General features: G+C 51.6%; 1 protein-coding gene across 2 annotated transcripts in view; it reads right to left on the reverse strand.

Annotated features, from left to right (window-relative positions):
* RPH3A (rabphilin 3A) overlaps positions 1-2,600 on the reverse strand; it is a 29,522-nt gene extending 26,922 nt beyond the window's left edge. For both annotated transcript variants that reach the window (XM_030958818.1, XM_030958816.1), the window contains exon 1: positions 2,494-2,600. The gene's annotated coding sequence lies outside the window, so the exon portion shown is untranslated. The remainder of the gene's footprint in view (positions 1-2,493) is intronic.
* Between the last annotated feature and the right edge of the window lie 16,473 nt (positions 2,601-19,073).

A 19,073-nucleotide genomic window follows, 5' to 3' on the forward strand; every position in this document is an offset into this window, starting at 1 on the left:
GCATCACACCCTCAGTGCCAGCGACAGGGAGCGTGGCCAGAGCCACCAGAATTCCAGCAGGGACCCTGGAGCAGCGACAGGATCAGCCCTGGGGAAAGGCTGGGAAGCACCAGCCGGGTGAGCTCGGAGGTGGTGGCAGGTCCAGGAGGGTGACAGGTCCCACCAGGGATGGTGGAGGGCTGCGGTGTCACCCCACAGGTGCCACAGCGGGGGTGGCAGAGGAGCCACGCAGGGCCAGGCCTGTGGGGAGGGGTCCCACTGCTGGGGGGACCCCTCAGCACCGCAGTGTCACTGTCCCCAAGGGCCACGGGCTGGGAGGAGCACGCAGCCGCCAGCTCAGGCTCTGCACCAGCCCGGGACACCCCGGCTCCCGGTCTCCGGTTTCTCCCGGTCTCTCCTCCCCACACCCCCTCCATACCTGGGTTCACGGAGCCCCCACCGGCGGCACCCCAGATCCACAGAGCTGCATCCAAACCCGCCGGGGATGGAGAAGGGAATCGCTGCCCCCACCAGTGACCCTTTATCAGCAGCACGGCCACTCCCCGGCCTGGGGAAGGCGGGGGAATTCATCAGCGGAGCCCCCTCCCTTCCTCCCTTCCCTCCCAGCCCTTGCGGGCTCGGCCGGGACCACCTGGAGCGGTTCATTACTATCAGCGCTAATTAGCGGTGACTGCAGTGACAGCGTCACCGGGCTGCGGAGGGCACCGAGCCGGGGCCACCAGCGAGCCGGCCCGGGGGTCACCGCTGGGTGGCACCGCCCCGGGGGACACTGGGGACAAGGCTCGGTGCCATCCCCACCACGGGTCCCTCCAAACTTGAGCGCAGAGCCGGGCTGAGGCCCCGCACCTCCCGCAGCAGTTTTCCACCCCTCGCCCTTTCCAAAGCCGGGAATGTTTCACCCCACGCAGAGCCCCCCAATGGGCTCCGGGCTGCCACCCTCGCTGGCAAAGGGGGATGCACACCAAAAAAAACCCTTTGCCACAGCCAGGAGAGCCGGGACAGCGCAAAGGGAAGGCTGTGAAGGAGCTGGGAGAGGAGCTGGAGCCGGCACCGAGCAGGGGACGGGGTTTGCAGCCGAGCGGGGCTGGTGGGGCTGGCATTCCTTGGATTCCCACCCTGCAGGTGACACCAGCAGCTCCCACCGCATCGCCCGGCGGTGCCACAGCGCTGCCCGAGGCTCTGCGGCGCTCCCCTCCCGCGGGATGCCCGGCCAGGCGCCCACGGGATGCGACAGCGATTCCCGGTGCCGCGAGTGGGGCCGAGCCCTCCCCACGGAAACCCTGAGCAGGTCTGAGTCAGCCTCCAGCAGCAGCAGCTCGCAGCTCGCTCAATCCCTCCCGGATGAATGATGCATCATCAAACAGAGCCCAGTGTCACAACATTAACAATATTTATTTTCAGGCTAAGCTGCAGCCTGGGCTTTTGATACCAGTAATTAAAGCAAATGGTTCATCTGTTCTCATCTCTGCATCCCGGGAGCCAACTGGCCGCGTTTGGAAGCTTTATCTCTTTTTTTTTTGGTTTCTATATTTTTTTTTCCCTTGCAACCTCACGGGAAGAGGGGGATCAGGCTGATCCACACACACTCCCAGGATCTCGGGAGGAGCGTGGCACGACCCGAGCCCCGAGCAGAGGCACGGCCGGGGCAGCTGCTTCTGCTCAGAGCAGGGAAACCAAGGAGCGTTCATCATCACACAGAGACAAATTGCTGCTCCAGCCTATAACCAGAATTATTAGAAAGACACCAGCAAGAGACACAATCAGGTGCCTTTTCTGGAAGAACCCATCGCCGGGAGCGACAGCTTCCAGCAGCCCAGCCTCATTCCCGAGGTGGTTTTGCCTCCCGGAGGTTCCAGGCTACTCCAGAAAGGATTTTGGTGCGGTTTGCATCACTTTGGTCCACCCTGGGGAACGAGCAGCACCTGCCAGAGCCCTCGGCCCTGAACCGGGCAGTGATGCCCTCGCAGAGCCCCAGCAGGGAGTAGAGCACCCAAAAATGTCCCAGCAGCAGCGTCAGGGCGCTCCCCGCATCCCCCCGCTGCCAGGATCCTGGGAAGGGGCTCAGCCTTGGTGCCACCGCCGGGCACACTCCGGGGACGGGGAAAAAACCCCAATTTTGGGGGCTTCAACCCCCGCAAACGCCCAACACGCCTCAAAGTTGTCCGCACACGGCCGAGACGAGCAGCAGCACCCAGAGCCTCGCCCCAGCCGCCCCCAGGGGCGCTGCCAGCCCCGCGCCCCGCCGGGGACCCGCTCCAGCCGCTGCCGCCCACGGGCGACACCGCGGGCTGCGGGTGCCACCTCCGCCCGCCCGCGCGCTCCGGGATGCCGCAACTTTCCCCGGCCGGGAGCGGGCTGCGGGGGCGAGGAGCACCCGCGGAGCAGCATCCCGACCCCCAGAGCCGCATCCCCGTCCTGTCCCTGCGGAGCCCGCGGCAGCTCCTGAGACCCCCCCGCGCTGCGGCGCTGGGGAACCCCCGATCCCCCCCTTACCTGGGCCGGGCTCCCGGCGTTTGGGGCTCCCGGGGGTTCCGGGGTTTGGGGCTCCCGGGGTTGCGGGGCCGCTCCCCGCGCTCGGCCGCGCTGGCGCTGCGCGGCTCCGGCGGCAGCACTGCGGACGGCGCGGGGCGGCGCGGGGAGGGGACACGGGAGGGGACACGGCCGGGGCCGCCCCGCTCCGCGCCCCAAGGAGCCGCCCCCATCCCAGGCGCAGCCGCTCGGCCCCCTCTGGCACTGCCCCCGGCTTGAGGGGGCAGCGGGACCCCCTGCGCTCGTCCTCTCCTCCAGCCCATCCCCTCTCCATGTGTCTTCCATTCATTCTCCTCCCCAGCCCTCTCCCATCCTCATTTCCCATCCCATCCCATCCCCGCTCAGGTGAGCCCCCCTCCCCTGCAGAGCCACCCCCAGCTCTGGGGTCCCAGCCCAGGGAGCCCCTGGAGCAGCTGGAGAAGGTCCAGAGGGACACAAAGAAGCTCCCAAGGATGGGAGAGCTGGGAATGTTCACCTGGAGAAAGGAAGGCTCCAGGGAGAGCTCAGAGCCCCTGCCAGAGCCTAAAGGGGTTCCAGGAGAGCTGGAGAGGGATTGGGGACAAGGGATGGAGGGACAGGACACAGGGAATGGCTTCTCACTGCCAAAACGGATGGATGGATGGGATATTGGGGAGGAATTCCTCCCTGTGAGGCACAGGGTGCCCAGAGCAGCTGTGGCTGCCCCTGGATCCCTGGAAGTGCCCAAGGCCAGGTTGGACAGAGCTTGGAGCAGCCTGGAATGGTGGAAGGGGTCCCTGCCCATGGCAGGGGTGGAATGGGATGAGCTTTAGGATCCCACAGCCTCCCCACCTGCAGCATCCCCCAAAAGCCGTGGGAGCTGCTGCCCCTCCCAGATTCCTGCAGATCCCACAGCCTGGCAGCCCTTCCCAAATCCCAGAGACCTCCTGAGCCCCAGGCACGAGCCAGGACCACGCTGCCTCTGGCCAAGACCTTGGAGGAGCAAAGTTCCTCATTCCTCCAGCTGCATTTCACCACTTCCCCATGAAAGGTTTTTCCCCAGCTGCAATTAAACCCCCCCGACGAAAACCCTGCTTTTTGGGGGGGATGTAAACAGAAATCCCTGGAGAGAAAAGTCCTTGAAGGATGGAGCTTTTCCCTGCCTTCAGCCAGGAAAGTATTGCAGCACTGAAGGCTGAGTGTTGATTGGCATCAGCTGGGTCCTTGATGGACATTTTCTTCTCTTCCAGGCCCAACTCTGTGTTTTTATTTAGCAAAAAGAATTGCCTCACTTATGCAAAATACTTGGAGAGAGCAGCGCAGGCACTTTCAAGCTGATCTGTCTTGACACCTTCCTCGGAGAAAAAAAGCAGCAGCAATTTGAAAATCAGATCTAAAAGTGGCTTTCCAGAAAGGAAAAAAAGCAACACCTGCACTTGTCTGTTCAAAATCCCTGGCACTTCCACTCTCCTTTTTTTAGCCCCTCTTCAAAAATAAAAAGAGCCAGTTGGAATTTCTTTTTTTTGTGGAATTGGAAGTACAGTTTGGCAGTCTGGCAGATCTTCCAGTGGATCAAAGCAGGGAGGGCCATATATTTATTTATATGTTCATTTTTTAATTCATTTATACATTCATTTATTTATTCATTTCTACATTTATGTATATATTTATATATAAATGTATATCTTTATCTATATATTTATGTTTATATATTTGTATATACAGGTATATACATGTATACATATATTTATATTTTATATATGTATATATTTATTTTTATATTTATTTTATATTAGTTTACATTAGTTTACATTTTATATTCGTTTATTTTTGTATTCATTTATATATTAATTTATTTTTTTTAATATTCATTTATATATTTATTTATATATTCATTGAAAGATGAAAAGAGTTCCAGTGGCAATGGATAAACTCTCGGAGCTCAGGCACACAAAAACTCTGGATAACTCTGCTGTCACTGATTCCAGTACAGGGAAAATAAATCAGGAGCACCTCAGGCCCTCCCTGAGTAGCCCCAATGAGTTAAATTCAAAAACACGAGAAAGATGGGAAAGGATCCACAATCCAGCTCCCCAAATCCATCCCCAGCCTCCCAGAGCAGCTCCACGCTGGGAATGACTCCTGGGAAAAGATGGGGAGCAGAAAAGAGCAGGAGGAGAATGGAGAAGGAGCGATGGGAGCAGCAGGAGCTGAATCCAGCGAGGTTGTCCCAGAACTTTGGGGACCACAGAGTTTGCATCTCCTTTTTCCAGGAGAGAAAGCCCCAAGCCAAGGCTGGAGCAGGAGAAAACCATCCCTGGGAATTCTCTGAGGGACACAGCTGGACCCCCTGTTTCATCAACACCTCCAACCCCTCCAGCCCACCCTGAGAAAACACCAAACCAAGCACAAGCCAGAGAATCCTTGATTCATCCCCCAGTGAAAGTGCTGGGATAAAAAAAACCCCAAAAATATGGAAAAAGAAGAGAAGAATTTTCCCCCCTTGTCCCTCAGTTCCGGCGGCGCCGCAGGGAATCTCCAAGGGCTGGGCAAGGGATTTTCTCCTCTGGAGAATCCGAGGAGGAGCAGCACCTTGGGAGGCTTCCAGGGTGTTTTTCACCACCTCCTGTGCCTCCCCCTGGGCTGTCAGTCCCCTGCTCCCAACCTGCCAGGAATGCCAGGGAGCTTCTGCAGGGAGGCAACTCCACCATCCCACCCTGCTCCTTCCCACCCTGGTGAAAATTCCCCTTCCCAGGCACTTCCTGCAGCTCCACCATCCCACCCTGGGTGAAAATTCCCCTTCCCAGGCACTTCCTGCCTCACCCCAAAGCTGAGAAAACCCACAAGGACCCCAAACCCCACAGCAGCACCCCCCATGTCCCCTCCCCGTGGTGGCACAGGCAGGATCTGGCAGAGCCCCGAGCTCAGCAGGCCCAGCTCGTTGTGTCTGCAGCTCATTACACCCTTTTAATGAGATCTCTGCTGGTTTTACATCCATTTCCCATCCCTGATAACGCCCTGCCCTATAAAACTGCGCTGTTATCCTTGCCGAGGTGAGGGGAAGAATACATTTCCTCACAGGCTGCCTGCATTAATTTTGCAGTGAGTGCCATCAAAGATTTAATCTTCAGCTCCTCTTTTGTTAATGGAATTAGGAGAACTTATTTACTGATTTAATTAATTGGCCTGTCTTGCACTCAGCTGAAGGCAGCAGCCCAGAACCTTCCTGGGTTTGGGGCTGAGGAGAGCTGGGCCTTGTTTCCTTCCTGAGGCTGCAAGGAGCACGTACCTGTGAGCTTTAAATAATTGAAATTCCTCCTGACAGCGCATTTAAAAAGAGGGGAGGAAGCAGCTTTCTCTTCAGCTTCATCTCCCCTCCCACCCCTCAACGAGGAGCAGCAGCTTTGCAGAAATATTCCATGGATATATTCCATAACCTCCGGAGGGAGGGACCCCCCAGGGCTGCTCCTGCTGCCTCCTTGCCAAACACAGGAATTTATCCATTTAAACTCCTCTTATCCCTCTGGAACCTGCAGGGATGGTGCTGCGAGGGTCCTGAGCTGCAAACCTGGGGCTGGGGGAGCAGCACCCCTGACACAATTAAATCCATGGTTTAATTTGGGGGAGCAGCACCAAAACACCTGTCCATTATTTCATTTAGGGGAACAGCACCCCAAACACCTCTCCATGGTTTCATTTTGCAGAGCAGCACCCCAGACAACTCTCCACTATTTCATTTAGGGGAACAGCATTTCCAACATCTCTCCATGGTTTCATTTGGGGGAGCAGCACCCCAAACACCTCGCCATGGTTTAATTTAGGGGAGCAGCATCCCTGACCACTCTCCATGGTTTAATTTGAGGGAGCAGCACCCCAAACACCTCTCCGTGGTTTCATTTAGGGGGAGCAGCACCCCTGAGCCCTCTCCATGGTTTAATTTGGAGGTGCAGCACCCCAAACACCTTTCCATGGCTTCATTTAGGGGAACAGCATCCCAAACACCTCTCCATGGTTTCATTTTGGGGAGCAGCACCCCAAACACCTCTCCATGGTTTAATTTGGGGGAACAGCACCCCAGACATCTCCCTGATTTTATTTAGGGGATCAGCACCCCGACCCCTCTCCCGTGCCTTTATTTAGGTCACCCTGTGCTCGGCGGCCCCGCTGGCAGCGGGGGAGGTTGGACTTCACACTCCTGCTCCCGGAGCTGCTTTTCTAGGTCACCAACCCACAACGGTGGTTTAAAATAGAGCCTCTCTCCGCTCCCCATCCCCACAGCCGGGGGCTGCTGCCGTGCCCGGGCTGTGGAGCCGCCAGCCCGAGGGAAGGGATGGGGACAGGGCGGCTGCAATCCCGGGATTGGGATGCTGGGGTGGGCATCCCAAAATCGCCAGCTCCAGGGTGGACAGGGCGGCTGTGATCCCGGGATTGGGATGCTGGGGTGGGCATCCCAAAATCGCCAGCTCCAGGGTGGACAGGGCGGCTGCAGTCCCGGGATTGGGATGCTGGGGTGGGCATCCCAAAATCGCCAGCCCCAGGCTGGGCACAGCAGGATGTGCCCGAGCTCCTGGAGGTGCTGCTGTCCCCAAATCCGTGTCCCCGTGGCCCCAGCCGGTGACCGAGGACAATCCCCCCCTGCAGATTGATGGGAAGAGATCCCAGCTCGCAGCTCAGGCCGATGTTTGATCCATCCGCATCAATTCCCAGCTCCAGCCGTGCCCAGGCTGCATTCCCAGAGCTGGGAGCGCTCTCCCGTGGAGAGGGGGCGGCTCCAGGGAAGCATCGCCCCGCTCTCCTCTCGCTCCCAAATGGAAATTTTACACTGGGAAAGAAGAGCCCGGCACGGCGGGTGTCTGCTGGCTCCGCAGCCCGGCTCCGAGAATATCCTCCCGTTCTGCCAGCGCACGGAACGGAGATCAGCCTGTCCAGAAGGGAATTTCAGCTGGCGGCTCCCCCGCCCCTTCCCAGCACTCGGATCACAGGGAGAGGCGCTGCCAGGAGGGGAGGATGGCACTGCCAGCTCACCAGGGCGCTGCTCACCGAGTGCCAGCACTGCCAGGACCAGCCAGAGCTGGATCCATGGGATTCATCATCTCCTGATTTTTCCATTTTCCAAGCCACCATCCCGTTGTTATCCCGTCCAGACACTCCCTGGTGGGATTTGGGGTCCCAAATTTGTTATTTCTCTTCTCTCTGATTTTAGAGGGTCCCTTTTCCCACACCCTGGGCATTCTGCTCTGCTTTCCCAGACAAGCTGGGGCTGCTCCATCCCAGGCCAGGCTGGAGCACCCTGGAATTAAAAAAAAAAAACAAAACCATGAAAAAACAAGTGTGTCCTGGGATAGTGGGAGGTATCCTTGCCCATGGTGGGATGGGATGGGATGGGATGGGATGGGATGGGATGGGATGGGATGGGATGGGATGGGATGGGATGAGCTTTATGGTCCTTCCAACCCGAACCGTTCTGGGATTCCATGAAAATCTCACTTTCCCATGGAGGGGGAAAAAAATCCCTGTTGGATCAGGAGCTGGCAGCAGCACACACCATTCCCACACCATTCCCAAAGGGAATGAGCAGGGAGAGCCCTCCCCAGGTGTTTGACGAACTCCAGGATTGATGCTGTCACTGGGTCCTGGCCAGCCCTGCCCCTGTTCAGTGTTCCCAGCATGGAATGATCCATCCCAGGGGCCAATCCCAGCCTGGCCAGGAAGGACCAGGGCAGGAATAACGCAGGAGTTGGATTTGGGATCCCAGCTCAGCGTCCCAGCAGGAACCATCTCGTTCCAAGGCTGTTTTCTGCCTTGTTTTGTCTCCCAGCAAATCCTGCAGGATATCGATCCCTGCTCCGAGGAATTAAAGCAGCAGCAGCTGAAATTCCCACAGAAGAATGGAAAGGTGGCCGGGCCTGCAGCACAAGGCTTTAATTTGGGAGCTGGGAAAGGGCAGGTTGGGATATTCACAGCTGCCAGAGAGCCCTGTTTTGGGAATAAACTCAACAGCTATTGTTCATGCCAGGCAGCTCATCCTGGGATGCTCCAGCAAGGGCAGGCGGCTCCTCACAGAGCAAACTCCGCAATTCTCCAGCCTCTGGAAGGGTTAATCCTGGAGGATCTCCCCATGAATATTCTCTCCAACACCTGCATCTCCTGCAAGGGGAGGGAGAGGAGGGGGTTTGAGAGATGCCAGAACCGCGGCTTTGATCTTCGGTGGAGTCACCTCGGTGCTGCTTAAAAGAAAAAACAAGCTCTGGGCTTTGATATTCCTGAATGCACAAACACCGGGGGAAAATGGAAAATGGAAATATTCCTGAATGCACAGACACCGAGGGAAAATGGAAATATTCCTGAAGGAAAGGGAAGGGGAAAGGGGAAAGGGGAAAGGGGAAAGGGGAGGAAAGGGGAGGAAAGGGGAGGAAAGGGGGAGGAAAGGGAGGAAAGGGAAGGAAAGGAAAGGAAAGGAAAGGAAAGGAAAGGAAAGGAAAGGAAAGGAAAGGAAAGGAAAGGAAAGGAAAGGAAAGGAAAGGAAAGGAAAGGAAAGGAAAGGAAAGGAAAGGAAAGGAAAGGAAAGGAAAGGAAAGGAAAGGAAAGGAAAGGAAAAGGAAAGGAAAGGAAAGGGAAAGGGAAAGGGAAAGGAAAGGAAAAGGAAAGGAAAGGAAAAGGAAAAGGAAAAGAAAAGGAAAAGGAAAAGGAAAAGGAAAAAAAGGAAAAGGAAAAGGAAAAAAAGGAAAAGGAAAAGGAAAAGGAAAAGGAAAAGGAAAGGAAAGGAAAGGAAAGGAAAGGAAAGGAAAGGAAAGGAAAGGAAAGGAAAGGAAAGGAAAGGAAAGGGGAAAGGAAAAAGGAAGGGGAAAAGGAAAAGGGGAAAAGGAAAAGGGGAAAAGGAAAAAGGAAAAAAAAAGGAAAAAGGAAAAAGGAAAAAGGAAAAAGGAAAAAGGAAAAAGGAAAAAGGAAAAAGGAAAGGAAAAAGGAAAACGAAAAAAGGAAAAAAAGGAGAAATGCTCCAGCCAGTACAGGAATCACCAATCCTGCACCACAGCTGGAATTTCACACTCTTTTTACCCCTCCACTTTCCCAAATGTGCCTTTCCCTGAGCCTGCAGCATCCCAGAGACCCAAAACCCACGCAAATCCCTTCCCAGGACCCTCTCCAGAGCTCCAGGCAGCCTGAAAAGAGCTTCTCTCTCTTTTTCCCAAATCTCTGCCCCAGGAGGGAAGTCAGGAGTGGTGCCAGCCCCTTCCCAGCCACCCAAGCTGAGCCTGTTCTTTTCCAGGGCTGTAAATCCTGACACAAAGATTTTTTTTCTCCCCTGCTTTTTCCCATTTGGCAGCTGCTCAGGTTGTATTTGTGTTTTGGCTGCCAGCAATGCAGCATTCACAAACCTGCCCTGGATTTCTGCGCTGCAGAGCCGGGCTCTGCGAATTAGCTGACACAAAAGTTTGGGATGGGGTTGGGAAATGGGATTTACAATTTAATTTATAGCCAGGACGTGCTGCTGGGCCTCTCCCACCCACATCGTGCCTCAGCTCATTCCCCAAAGTGAATTAAATACAAATTTTCCTTTTCTTCCCACCCTCCCAGCTGAGTTTTTCCCCCTGTGGCATCTCCAGCAGTGATTCCCCACAGGTTCCTTCTAATTTTGGGTTTTTTTCTGGGAGAATTTGGGAGAATTCCTTCCCATGGGGGCCATTTCTGTGGGGTGCTGAGTGCATCCCCCAGGGGTTCCATGCTGGGAAGGGCTGGGAGGTGCCAAAGCTCTTCCCAAGGGAATTTCCCCATGACAGGGATGCTCTGTTCCTCTCCTCAGACTGGCAGAAATGCAGATTTTCCAGGTTTGGATTGGCTTGGGACACATCCCAGCTGCCCCAGATGGGATGGGATGGGGTGAGCATCACTCCTGCATCCATGGGATGCATTCCCAGAGGGATCCAGCACCCAGGATGGGCTGAGGAGCACAGCTGGGCCTGGGATATCCCTGCAGCAGGGTAGAAAAATCATGAAGAAAAATCATAAAATTGTAGGGGAAAATCATAAAGAAAAATGATAAAGAAAAATTATAAATCATAAAGAAAAATTATAAAAGCAGAGGGAAATATAGTAAAGAAAAATGATAAAGAAAAATTATAAATCATAAAGAAACATTATAAAAATATAAAACATTATAAATCATTATAAAACAAAAATTATAAAGAAAAATTATAAATCATGAAGAAACATTATAAAATCAGAGGGAAAATCATAAAGAAAAATTATAAAGAAAAATTATAAATCACAAAGAAAAATTATAAAATCAGGGGGAAAATCGTAAAGAAAAACTATAAAGAGAAATTATAAATCATAAAGAAAAAATTATAAAATCAGAGGGAAAATCATAAAGAAAAATGATAAAGAAAAATTATAACTCATAAAGAAACATTATAAAATCAGAGGGAAAATAATAAAGAAAAATTAAAAGAAAAATTATAAATATAAAAAAAATTATAAAATCAGAGGGAAAAATCGTAAAAAAAATTATAAAGAAAAATTATAAATCACAAAAAAAATTATAAAATCAGGGGAAAATCGAAAAAAAATATAAAGAGAAATTATAAATCATAAAGAAAAAATTACAAAATCAGAGGGAAAATCATAAAGAAAAATAATAAAGAAAAATTATAACTCATAAAGAAACATTATAAAATCAGAGGGAAAATCATAAAGAAAAATTATAAAGAAAAATTATAAATAATAAAGAAAATTATAAAATCAGAGGGAAAAATCGTAAAGAAAAATTATAAAGAAAAATTATAAATCACAAAGAAAAATTATAAAATCAGGGAAAAATCATAAAGAAAAATTATAAATCATAAAGAAAAAAATATAAAATCAGAGGGGAAAATAATAAAGAAAAATTATAAAGAAAAATTATAAATCATAAAGAAAAATTATAAAATCAGGCCTGCTGTGTCTGGGCTGTCATTTCTCCCAAGTCAAGCTGGCACTTTGCAAGTTCCCATGTGAAAACAATCCTGGTGTGAGCAGTTTGTTAACAAAACAATCCATTCCTGGGTTTAAAAAAAAACCAATTTACACCTCTATAAACTGTTTAGATAGAAAAATGAAAACTATATCCCACAAACAACTTTTTCTGCTTCCACACACCAAGGGTTTGAGTGACCAATCAATGCAGAATGACAGCTTGTTATTAATAATGGTTATTGATAATAACTTGTTAATAATAATTAATATGGTATGAAAGATATCATGAGAAATAATAAGATATAAAAAGAAATAATTAATATGGTGTTAATGGCAAGAAAGCTCCTGAGCAGTTGGAATCACACAGGAGGTCTGTAAAACTGTATAAAAAGGGAAAATGTAAAACTGTATAAAAAGGAATTCTGTGGATGAAGAAGGGGCTTTTTCCACCATGGAGACAATGGGGTCTGTGGGATTTATTCCCACAATATCCCTGCACCATCCTGATCCTGATCCCACATCCCGATGCCTGCTGAGCTGAGCCTGGGGTTAAACTCAGCCACTCAGAGTTTCTCCCTTCCAGTGATGCAGTCCTGTGCTACCAAAACTGCCTGATAAAGAGGTTTCCTGCCCAGAACTGTCAGAAATTCATCCAAACAGAGCCTGGTGACCCCAAACCAGAGGATTTTCCAGAGCTGGATCCAACAGTGCCGCATGGAGTTTGTGGCCAGCTCCTGATTGGCATTTTGATTTAAGATTAAACACAGATTAAAGCCCTGGTTTGGTATTTTGGGCTTTAATTGCTCCAGGAGAGAAATGAGCAGCTCAATTAAACTTAACAGATAGGAAATGATGCTCAGAGCAAAGAGTGCAGCTGAAATTTCGGGGGTGAAGTGTTCCTGAGCTCCCAAACTCCCAGGACAGAGAGAACATCAATAATCCCAGAGGAGCTGGCAGCGGGCAGGAGCCTCACAAGGAAAATTGGCACCACTTGTTCCCCAATCGGAGCTGATGGGCACTTTGGAGCAGGATTTTGGTGCATTCCCCTGCAGGACAGAGACCCAGCCAGATCCTCTCTGAGTCACTGGCACAGGCTGAGGCGCCCGAAAATGAGGCAGTGAGGGAATTTTGGGGAGCAGGGTGATGCTCAGTGACATCCCTGGCTTCCCAAGGCACCAGAGACCTCAGCATCTCCAGCAAATCCAGTTTTTAACTCCTCTCTGAACTTCCAGCTCCCCCTCTCCCCTCTGGGGTTTAATTGTGCCAGCTCCCCCTGCACATCCATGACCAGGCTGATGGGAAAATGAAGGATTTGGGTTTAATTCTGCTCCCATCACTCAGCAGGTCCCGACCTCTCACCAGCAGCCTCAACCCAACGCCACCATTTCCTTCCCCTCGTTTCCCTCGGCATAATTGATATTCTGCCTCGTTAGGTTTTAATGCACAGCTTCCAGAGCTTATTTAAAATTCACCGGCGCTTCCCCGCTCCAAAGGATTTAAGAGCCGGGGGGGGGGGGAGGAATCCGAAGGGTTTGTGGAATTCTGCACAGCCCCGGAGGGAAAGGACGGAGCGGCTCCGCAGTGCAGGGATGGAGTAAATCAGGGGTGACGCAGCGATCGCTCCCTCCCCTGCCATCCCCGCTGCTCCTCTGCTGCAGGGCACAGGGAGAAATCCCCTCCGGCAGCGGGGGAAATTCCTGCCTCATTCCTGCCCCCATTCCCGGCTCCTCAGAGAGGGAGAGCGGCAGCAGATTCCAGTCCTGGCTGGAGCATCCCTTCCCCTTCCCTTCCCCTTCCCTTCCCCTTCCCCTTCCCCTTCCCCTTCCCCCCCTTCCCCTTCCCTCCTGGCACATGGAGCTGCCAAGGGCAGGGCGGAGCCTGCTGTAGAGCTGTGGGAGCTCTGGGATGGCTCCAGTGGGTGGGATGGGCACTGGGATGGGCACTGGGATGGGCATTCCCCATCGTCCAGAGCCAGCAGCAGCTGGGCAAGGAGCTGAGCTCAAGGGCTGATCCCAGGAATCCCTGAACCATGGAATCCCGGGCTGGTTTGGGCTGGAGGGACCTCAGAGATCAGCAGGTTCCAAGGCCGGCCATGGGCAGGGACACATCCCACTAGGGATGGGCACAGGGGCATGGCCACAGGCTTCCATGATGGGGAGTGGGGCTCACCTTTCCTTTCCTTACCTTTCCTTTCCTTACCTTACCTTTCCTTGCCTTGCCTTGCCTTGCCTTGCCTTTTGTCTTTCCTTTCCTTTCCTCTCCTTTTTCCTTTCCTTTCCTTTCCTCTTTCCTTTCCTTTCCTTTCCCTTTTCCCTTCCCAGAGGATTCTCACCAGGATTTGGGATCAGCAGGGTTTGTCCCTGGCTCGCTGATCTACAGGGACTGGGCACCCCCTGAGCTCCACAGCATCCATGGAGGAAGGGGAGATCCTGTGAACTTTCCTCTCTTTTTCCCCCTGATTCCCACTGAACTCAAACCCACGTTCCAGGACAAGCAGTGCAATACTCCAGAATCAAGGGAGACAAGAAAAGGAGCAAGAGGGAAAAACAAATCGAGTTCTTCTGCTGCCTGATACTTCTTTTTCTTCCTTTCTTCTTTTTTCTTTCCTTTTTTTCTTTTATCTTCCCTTTCTTCTTCTATTTTCCCTTCTCTTTCCCTTTACACCCCCGGCTTTTTTCTTCCCTTTGTTCTTTTCCAAGGAATCGTTAAGGTTGGAAAAGGCCTCTCTAAGATCATAGGATTCAAATTTGCTTCCCCTTCTTCTTAGTATTCCCTTTATTCTTTTTTTTTCCTTTTCTTCTTTTTTTTCCCTTTTCTTCTTTTTTTTCCCTTTCTTATTTTTTCTCCGCTGTCTTCTTTTTTTCTCCATTTCTTCTTTCTTTTCCAGCCTGTTTTTCCCTTTCTTGCTCCAGCTGCCTCCCAACAACCCAGGAACCTCTCACCCCACAGAGCCGAGAACCGGAGGCTCCAAGAGAGACCATGGAAAGGGAAATTTAAAGGATGTTAAAACCCCCAAGGACAATCACGGATTGTGCATCTCCGCCCCCAAGGCTGAGGCATTTCTTCCTCCTCTTCCCGCTTTTTTCCACTCCAAAAGAAAAGAAAAATAAGCAGGGAACGAAGCGAGCGAATGTTTGAGAGCAAATCCCTTGGCTCGGAGCCTCTCAAAGGAATTGGGTTTTGTTTTTTACTCCCGAAAATGACCCGCTAATGGCATTCGGGAGAATCCAAAGGCACAAAACCTCTGGCCAGAGGCGGATTTGATGGGATGCGTTTGTCAGCAGCTCCCCCGCAGTGCCCACAGCCCATCCTGCCCTGGAATCGCTCAGGGAATCAGGGATGGGGATGCAGCTGCTCTCCCAAAATCCTCTGGACACGAGGTTGGGGATCCAACATTCCTGTGCTGTTCTCCATGAGAGGAATATTGGATTTGTCTTTCCAAACCAGCTGTGGGGTCTGCTGGTGGATAAAACCAGCACTGGGAGGTAAAAGAAACAATGGGAAGGATTCCACTGATTGATGAATGGAAAAGGATATTTGCTTTTACAAATAAACTTTAGGTTTGCTGATAGATGAAATTAGACACTGAAAGATGAAAGAAACAATGGGGAAGAAAAACCCTTAAATTCCATAAGAATTAAAAATTAAAAGGGAGGGTTATACATTAGAGGGAAATCTTTGGTATCAGGTGTACTGGGGAGTCTGAACCTCCCAAGTACCTCAGAAATGGGGAAAGAGAGAAGGGAAATGTGGCTGGGAAATTGGGGTAAAAAGGGAGGCTGCCTCCTCCAAAAATCTGAGAGTTCCCAGGGGAATGCCCCATGGCCTCTTCCTTTATTCAAATAAAGCAAAAGGACTCCTCTGTCTCCTTTTTGGACATAAACCTCTGATATTTGTGGGTTAATTTTCCTAACACCCATCCCAAAACCCACACAGCCCTCATGGGCTTTCTGGAAAGCCCAAAAGGTCCAGCCAAGGTCCAGCCCCTGGCCCGGCCTTTCCCACGGCTGCTCCCCAAAACGCAGCCCCTGGGAACCAAACCAGCTCCCAAAATCAGATTTGATCCCAGGAAACCAAGGGGGAAATAAGGAATCCAAGAACCTCAGAAGGATTTGAGTTGGAAAGGACCTTAAAGCTCATCCCATTCCGTGGGCAGGAGCAGCTCCCACTCCCCCAGGTTGCTCCAAGCCCTGAGCTTTATTTTAAGCTGAGCTCAGGATCCCTCAGCTCCCTCCTCTCTCCCAGGAGAGAAGCAGACAGGGATCCAAAGCCTCCCCACAGGGATCCCAAAGGATTCTGCCTTTGGAATTGCTGTGTTGGTTGTTGGACACACCAAGGGCAGATTTGACAAAGCCTCTCCTCTCTCTGCTGGGAAAGAGCTGAGACGCAAAACCCGGAGGTGCCAGCTCGGAGAAAGGATTGAATGGAAAACAGGGAGAGCTGGGCACTGCTCAGGGACAATTAATTATTGTAAAAGCTGCGGAGACAAATTCATAAAATCCCTGCTGAGGAGGCAGCTGTAATCAGGCTTTAAAAGATTGATTTTAAAAAATTAGGATATACAGGACAAAATAGTTGCTAATTCAAAAGGGAGCAAAAGGAATGAGAGCAAGAGGTGCTTGGAAGAAATCTGTGGTTCCTGTCCAGCTCTGGAGCCAACAGGTGCTGGAAATGCTGCTGAAAATGCAGAGAAATTTGGGTTTTTTAATACAAGAGATAAAGACTGAGATGGCGCCTTTGTGCCAAAAGCCTGATGAGACATTTTGTATTGCAAAACAAACCAATAAACGGAGATTATTAATGCCAAACTTCTCAAAAATCAGCATTCCCAAAGCACAGCCAGCCTCTGGCAGAGCCCAGACACTCCCATCTCACCTCCCTGGAGAGTTCTGTGTGACCATGTTCACAGGGGTTCTTGGATGAGGGAAGGGATGACAATGTTGACTCCATGTTTCACAAGGCTTGATTTATTATTTTATGATATAGGTTACATGAAAACTATACTAAAACAGAATAGAAGAAAAGGTTTCATCAGAAGGCTGGGTAAGAATAGAAAGGAATGATAACAAAGCTTGTGGCTCGGACAGAGAGTCTGAGCCAGCTGGGCTGTGATTGGCCATTAATTAGAAACAACCACATGAGACCAATCACAGATGCACCTGTTGTATTCCACAGCAGCAGATAACCATTGTCTGCATTTCGTTCCTGAGGCCTCTCAGCTCCTCAGGAGGGAAAATCCTAAGGAAAGGATTTTTCATGACAGTTGTCTGCGACAGTTCTACACCCAGACAGGATCTCCCGGTTCACCTCCAGGCTGTGGCCATCTGTGTCCTCCCCCTCCAGGAGAGGAGCACCAAGGATGGATCACAGCAGGTCCTGGTGCTCAGGGACACGGAGCCAGGCTGTGCCAAGGTTGGATGGAGCCTCCAGAGGTGACTCAGCCCTTGGGAGGACACCCAAGGATGCACATCCAGCTGCAGTGACCCGTGGATCCAAGCTCTTCCCAAAAGCACGGATCACTGCCAGCGGCTTTGCTGCTTCCAAGGCAAAGCAGCACAGCCTGAGCTTTCCTCAGCTTCCCTGGGGTTTGCTGGATGAATGCATGGAGGGGACACACTGCAGGGAATTCCCACCCAGCAGCAGCCATGGAGGGGGCTCCCAGCAGGATCTGTCCTGGAGAATGCAGGGATGAGCTCGGATCCCCTCAGAGGCGGTTCATTCCTGTGATCGGAACATTACACCAGATACCAGCAATTATCCCATGAATCCAGACGTGACAATGGCTGCAATTAATAGGGTCCCACACTGGCACTAATTACCCATCTGTGGGAGGGGAGGAGGGAGCCTGGGACCCGCTGGAGCAGCAGATCCCAGCACCAGCTGGGAATACCACTGGAAATCCCAACATGCCAAAGTAGAAGGCTCAGGAGTGACTGGGGGCCTCCAGGGGTTCTCCTGCCTCCCAGAGCTCCCAGTGTTCAGGGCCTTCCACAAAGCTCCTTAAAACTCCAGGAACACAAACCCTCTCCTGGCAGCCCTGTGGCCCATTCCCAGCCCTTGGATGGGCTGGTCCATGGCTCTGCTGCCACATAGGATTTCATCCAGGGGAGGAGCTGACCCCATCCCCATCCTCATCCTCACCCTCCCTGCCTCAGGGGCTGCACATCCCTCCAGGACCATCCCAAGGGTGCCAGGAGGATCCCAGGAGGATGCAGAGAGCACCATGCCTGCTCCAGGCCTTTTTTGGGAATGTGAAAGCACAGGGACACCAAGCACAGCCACATAAAACCACCCAACCCCTTTTCATTCCTGTCCCATCTCCACCCGTCCCATCCCGCGGATCCCAGAGCCACCTCCCCTCGTGCCAACAGGTTTGAGCTGCTTCCTCCCAACTTCCAGCTCCTCCAAGAGGGATTTTTCCCTTTGCAGAGAGCAAAGGCTCTGCTGACAACCACTTTACTCCTGGAGTAACCTGCTGGTCCCTGCTCAGATCGAGCTGCCACGGACGGGGTGTCAGCAGGAATTAGATCAAGTGTCAGGAGAAAATTCCAGGGGGGAAGCCACTTTCCTGATTCATGTTTCCAAGCAATTATCCCCGTGACAGCCCGGACAGCAGGGCTTTGTCACAGCTGGGAGAGGGAATTGTGCAGATCAGCTCATCCAGAGCTCCTTTCCCAAACCCACTGCAGTGATCTGCGACATTCACCTTCTCTGGAAAAAAACCCTTCACCCAGGATTTTTTCTCCTGGGAAGCTGAGAAAAGGAAAACAATTCTTATCTCATTTGCTTCTCCTCTGTTTTGCTCATGTGGAATGTGTTTGGAGATTGTTTCATTGGATTCTGCTGTGAGTTGTTTTCACTCTTTGGCCAATCAGGGCCAAGCTGTGTCAGGACTCTGGAAAGAGTCACAAGTTTTCATTATTGTCTTTTTAGCCTTCTGTAAGTATCCTTTCTGTATTCTTTAGTATAGTATAGCATTCTTTGATATAATATAGTATTATAAAGTAATAAATTAGCCTTGTGAGAAGGTGGAGTCAGATTGATCATTCCTGCATTTCTTGGGCATACTCAGCAAATACAACAGTGATCAGCAGCTCACGCTGGGTTTGTCAGCCCCCAGGGACACCCAGTCACTATTGTCACTGTTTGTCAGCCCCCAGGGACACCCAGGGTGTGCCAGAGCTGAAGGATTCCCAAGGAAAAGCAGCTCTGACAGGGAAAGAATGGAGATTTCTGCGTTCTGCCACTGGCACAAGCCGGGCTCAGCCATCCGTCCTGGGATGCTGTCACTGTCCTGGGATCTGTCACTAGGAACAGCTGAGGTGCTTTGGGCAGGAGATGGAAAGCCAAGGTCGGGATTCCATCAGGAGCACAAAGGGATTGGATGTGATTCCAAAAGGGCTCGGTGTGGCTCCATCAGGAGCACAAAGGGACTCGATGTCTCCACAGGCGGGGACACGGCCCCGGGTGCCCCCGCAGTGGCACCGGCGCTGTCACCCAGGCAGCACTAACAGGTCCAGCGAGGCTCACTGGGTTTTGTTCAGGCACAGAATTCATCCCTGGTGTCTCATCAGCGATCCCAGGAGCCCACGCACCTCCAGGGTGGGGTCACAGAATTCACAGAATCACTGGGT

Source organism: Camarhynchus parvulus, chromosome 15 (assembly GCF_901933205.1).
Source record: "Camarhynchus parvulus chromosome 15, STF_HiC, whole genome shotgun sequence".
NCBI classification, from domain to species: Eukaryota; Metazoa; Chordata; class Aves; order Passeriformes; family Thraupidae; genus Camarhynchus; species Camarhynchus parvulus.